Here is a 6,241-nt window from a genome sequence, read left to right as displayed (position 1 = left end):
AATTTAAAATGTATTTTATTTTTATTTTTTGCAAATTAATTTTTTATTTATCTTATTCAATTGTAGAATACTGTAGATAGTGTGTTGAAGGTTAAAATGTATAATAAATGATAATAAATGGGTCAGTTTCACTCATCCCTACTGTTGCTGACTATTGCGTAACATCACTTGATCAAGCCTTTTGTAACATCCCACACTACAAAATAATTATATTTTTTTGATGATTCATGCTGATATCGTATCGTATCATTATTGGTATTAGCCGATACGCTAGGCTGCAATATCGGTATCATATTGGAAATGAAAAAGTTGTAACGGGACATCCCTAATAATAACAGTTCCTCTGTCTTGATTTTTATCCATTCATACTTTACGCAGGAAGTTGTACCCATTGATAATTGCAATGGTACAACTATATGCACATTATAATTATGAGCTTATAGATGCCAATATAGATGCTTATATATGTATATTTCTCCCTTATCCTCAGACAAGTTCACTAAACATGTCTTGTTCTCACAGGAGATTCTCCCTCAGTGTCAGACAATCTCATACCAAAGTTCTTGCCTGTTTCCTTCCCCCTCTGTGATATGATTAGAAAATAGCAGCATTTCTATCCAGCTTTCCTTTCTATCCTATAAGAAATCTGTGCTGTTACTGTGTGATTGACACTTTTTTTCATTTGCACAAGAGAGATCTCTTCATCTACCTGTTTGTTTCAGCCACAGCTCTGGAATAAACCCCACAAAATATTTTATCATACATATATAGTGTACGCTCAAAGACTTCCATAACATCATCTAGCAGACCCCTCAAAGAACCCAACACAAAACTACCATATTGTGCTCTTTTGGCTGTAAACAGAGGCTAACTCCTTTCAGCTGCCCACAGCAATGGCGCCGGGTTGGGAAATGCCCGTGTGTTGTGAGGTCACATGGGAACTATATATCAGAGCCTGTGGTCACGTGACTGCCGTAATGTGAAACATTCTCCAGGTCACATGACCTGGCCAAAGACGGTCCGTTTCCTCCAAACTTAGTCGGTATTTCAAGAGGGAAGCCCCACTCGGTGCATTGATTCTGTCAAGCGCTGTATATTGGCCTGAGGAATCATTTAAAATAGCTCACATGGGTCAACTCTTTAGGTGTGTCTTTAGCATACGATAAGGATTTTCACCTACGAACCCGCTTTTTCCTGTAAAGGGTTCCTGCTGGTGTCTCGCTAACATAGGCTGCAAAGTGAGGTACCACAAGGATGCCAAACTTCTCATAGAGACAGACAATCAAACAAACTCATGTGTCCTACTCAAGGCCCTGGGGCCAAATCCGGCCTGCAGGGAATGTAAAAATGACTGAGAAAACCAAATCATTTAGTTGGAGATATCTCAGCAGGGTTGCAAAGGGATGTAAAATATCTGGTAAAATTTCCACGGGAATTTAAGCTCAGGAAATATTCCAAAAATAGAAACTTATTTCCCGGGAATTATTTATTGACATGAGGCAGAAATTTGGAGTCATTTCACATCAATGTATCATATTCAAACATAGATATAAGAACTTTACAATTATTCAAGTGGCATTTCATTGAACTTGTCACAAATTCAATGAAACTCTACAATATTTTCAGGGGTTTATTTTTTACTCTTGAATTTATTGGAACAAACCTGGTTTTTCCAAAATCCTGCTCAGTTCTGAAATTATTTGGCAAAATTTCCCCAAATTGATATAATATTTTCACTGCCTGTCACCTATTGTTTGGATATTGTCCAAAGTTGTCTGTTTTTGGCCCCTGAACTAAAATTAGAGTTAGCATGTCTGACTTCTAGGTGATTTCTAGGCTTACGTTTTGGAGTTAATGCAGCCCAGGCTGGTTTCTTCGCACCAAATCTTCTCATTCAGGTCTCAATGGACTTAGCTTTGTGCATGGTAAAACATGAAGAGGCCATCTTCAGAACTTTCTTACACATCTGGGAACATGAAATAGTGTTGGGTGTGATGAGTCAAGCATCAGACTCGGGCTTCTCCTATTCTCATCCAACCACTGATATCATGTGAAAGAGTAAAAACTCTCAGATTCAGAAAACTTTATTGATCCACTAGGGCAATTAATTTGTAGCAATTCTCAGAGCAGCAGAGCAGTCACATACAGTACATACAACACACATGGTGGTCAGTAAATTACATTCACAGTCTATGGAGTAGCATCAGGATACCATGTACAATCAAATAAAGAAAAAAACAGAATACAATGTCACTTCAAACGTCACCATTTGAATTTAACAATTTCATCATGGAGGGAAAAAAAATAATTGAAAAACCGACTTGTTTTGCGTGTCGGGGTGTTAAAGCGACGTCCTGAAGGCAACAAGACAAACTCCGAAAACAGAGGATGTTGGGGCTGTGCCAGGATGCATTTGGCTTTCTTCAGCACCTGCTCCTCCCACAAAGAATGGAGGTCCCTCATTCGGACCCCAGTGATTTTGGAGCATGTTTTAACAATGCTCTGGAATCAACAAATAAAAGAAAAAGTGAGAAGGCTTTTGAAGTGTATTGACTGCTTAATATGATATTCATTTATGCTGTACAACTTTTCACTTAAAAGCTGAGTATACCCCTTCAACAGGTGGTCTTAACACATGTGGTTTACAATCCAAGCCAGTTATTTCTGTAGCTCTGCTGTTGGGATATTTATTGCCTGTCAATCGTGGAAGTTGCCTATTCTCCTTCTACTCTGCTGATGCAGGGGGTTTTACCACCGTAATGAACATTTGTTGCTTTCCTTCTTTGCCTTAAAAGCTAAGGCTTTGAGGTCCACCTGCTGGGTTTCAAATTTCTCGTCAGTCCATAAATGTGATTGCCAAGCTGGATTTCTTTAGAGCATGATCTGACCCCGGTTGCTCTCACTGAACTGCTGTCTCCAGTTCTCCTGTTTTTGCCTCAAAGCATGATTTGACCTCCCTTGTTTCCCCAGGGTTTCTGTCTCTGCCCTGGTTTTTGATTCTGCTTGTTTTAATAAACTTTGTATTATTTTGCAAGTCAGCTTCAATGAAGACCTTTTTTCCACACTACACCTCTTTTTTTACCATCCACATCATCACCTGGGGAGACACGACACTTTCAATAAAAGAACAATACACGTCTGAAATCAATGGCCATATCCTTGGTTTTAGCGACGTTCAGAACCAGATAGTGTTCCTCACACCAAGTGACAAATTGTGCCAGCGCAGGGCAATGGCTTGCCTCTGATCCTGAAAGCGGCGACACCAAAACTGGGTCGTCAGAGAACTTCATCACAAATCTGTTCTCCTCTGAAGATCTACAGCTGTCCGTGTAGAGGATAAAAAGCAAAGGCGATCCAGTGTTCGAGGTGGATAGAGGAGACATTTTTCTCAGGTCTCAGTAAGAAGCAGAATAAAATAGAATTAAGAAGCCAGTGCTTGTATCACTGGAACTATAGGAAGCTAAATCCAAGCACTACCACTCTGCTCAGTCTAACAAAGGTCAGATTTTTGCATGGTCCTCCATGGAGTTAATGTTTTTCCAATGGCTTCCATTTTCTTGGAGTTGAACTGTTTATTAGAACTTTTGATTTGGTCATTAAGCGCAAAGTCTTTGTACATTTGGCAATAAAAAGGAGTGAACCTCCCTCTGAGTGACAAGACTAGTCAAAAAGAATACAAACCATTATCTGCTTATGATATGAGAAATGACTGTGCTAACCTCATTAAATGCACCACAACTTTTGTGGATTTTTAAAGTATTTTGTTCAACTCTGTTGTAGATTGTGAAGAAATCGTATCAGTGTAATGTTAGAATCAATTGATACTCAACAAGTCCTCAAAGAACCTTTGAAACATTTAAAAAGAAACAGTACCTCCTCACCTAAAATAATCCACTGCAGCGTTTTCAGACTTTCATTTGAAATAAGCTCATCTTTAAGGTGTTTACTTTCACACCGTTAATTCTTTATGGTGGATTCACACTATCTGTAATGTGGACGAGCCATCTGTTGTGTGAACGAGTCGTAAAGCTCAGCTTACGTTGAATATGGAAACAGCTGTGGTGGAGAATATTATGTGGGTTTCAGCAGTGAAAATAAATCAGGGATGATGTTGTGTATATATAGTGAGTTGTTTTCAGTCGTAAGACAATAGAAAAAAAAAAAAGGTTTACTTCTAACATCAGCTCTAGTAGGTCCATATAAGCCAGGAAGTAGAAACTTATCATTCCTGATGTTTAAATAATTTTTTTTTTAATTATCTTGTACTAGTAACAGGGTTGTATGACAGGGTCAGGGTCAATAATAATTGTAATTGCATAATTGATAATGAATTACAATTATGGCCTAATTATAATTGTAATTTAAAAAAATCTGTTGCTGTAAATTGTAATTGAGTTTAGATAATTGATTTTGTTATTGTAATTGACATGGACATTGTCAATTATAATTTAACACAAAACTGGGGAACCGTGTTGCAGTTCTACGTACAGTTCTACACATACAGTATGTAGTTAACAATTAATAAAATACGTTTCATATCAAGCTTCCCACATTTTCCCATTAAAAAAAATGAAATCAAAAGGAATACTGACACAAAAAAGCCTCAGATGTCCACACCTAAAATATTAAAACCTATATTTTCATTGATTAGGAAGCCCAACAAAGTAACCAATAAATAGGAAATAAATTAGATGATATATGTTTTTAGTGTATTTTACATCTGATTTAGGACCTGTTACCATAAGAGATGGTTCTGTTTCATTCATTATTTATTAAAGGATCAGTAATTGTGATTAATTGTAATTGAACTTTAGTAATGGAGGACGTAATTGTAATTAACTGTCTGAGGATTAAAAAAAAATAAAATAAAATTGGAATTTAATTGGAATTGGAAAAAATGCTGGTCACGGTAATCGTAACTGAATTGCAATTGAACATATGTAATTAAAAACATAATTGTAACTGAAAAATGTAATTGAAAAGTTGCAGTAAAATGAGGCTGTGGTAATGTTATTATATGCTGAATGTCTTTCTTTTTAGTGTCAACAGTAGCTGCTTGTTGTCCTGAGCTGAGGATGATGAACTCCCCCATAGACAATGAGCAGCTCACAGGCTGATGACTAAGGAAGGCGACCCGTGGCGGAGTCGGTATGGCAACAAGAGCTTGCCAACCACATGCAGTTGAAATTGGACAAGCATGAACATACAATCAATACCCCTCCTCCTGCCCATTACCCCACGTCCATATGACACCCAATGTGCTCATGGTAGACATGGTTTGCTCAACACACAGAGCTGCATCAGCATTTTATGTTCATTTACAATTCAATATGCGGACATCTTTATTATACATTCAGGCAGGGTTTGCGGTCAATTATATTTTTAAATTACTATTATATCTTAATTATCCATTTTCAATTACAATTACGTTGACCAGCATTTTTTCCAATTACTAGTAAAATTACAATAATTATTTTTCCCCCCAAATAAATTGCAATTATGTTCTCAATGAATCACAATTACTGAGCCGTTAATAAATAGCCCCATAAAACGTGACCTTCATCTTGTGTTAGCTTTCTGTTAGCATCTTATGCTAACGGGTCAGTTTTGACCCATGTCTTAAATCAACTGTAAAATAAACTAAAACATATTATTCATCATCTAATTTGGTTACCTTGTTAGGCTTCCTAATCAATAAAAAATATTGGTATTAATGTTTTTGGTGTAGGGGTCCGAGCTGCTTTTCTGTCAGTATACACCTCCATTTGAATCGTTTTTAAATGGTAGAATGATTCTCAAGAGAATTGACAGGAAAAGTTAATATGAAACACATTTTATTGATTGTTAACTATGTATGTGTAACTCATAGAACTATAACACGGTTCCCCAATTTTGAATGAAATTGTAAGTAAGTAAGTCATCATGAACAGTTGGAACACTGGTAGAAATGAGTACTGTAGCACCAGCTTTCAAGGCTGATTCATTCTTCAAATTGCAATTGACATTTTTTTTTATAAAATGTTCATCACAATTACAATGTCAATTATCTGAAGTAAATTACAATTCAATTCCGATTACAACAGCAACACATTTTTTCAATTACCATTTCAATTACAATTGTAATTCATTACCACTTAGGTGATTACAGTTATAGCGACCGTGGCTCAGTTGGTAGTGGGTCGTCTTCTGATCGAGAGGTTGGGGGTTCGATCCCAGTACCTGACTATGTGTCGAAGTGTCC

The sequence above is a fragment of the Gouania willdenowi genome, chromosome 3, assembly GCF_900634775.1.
Source record: "Gouania willdenowi chromosome 3, fGouWil2.1, whole genome shotgun sequence".
Taxonomy (NCBI): Eukaryota; Metazoa; Chordata; class Actinopteri; order Blenniiformes; family Gobiesocidae; genus Gouania; species Gouania willdenowi.
Note: the sequence above shows the minus strand (reverse complement) of the source record.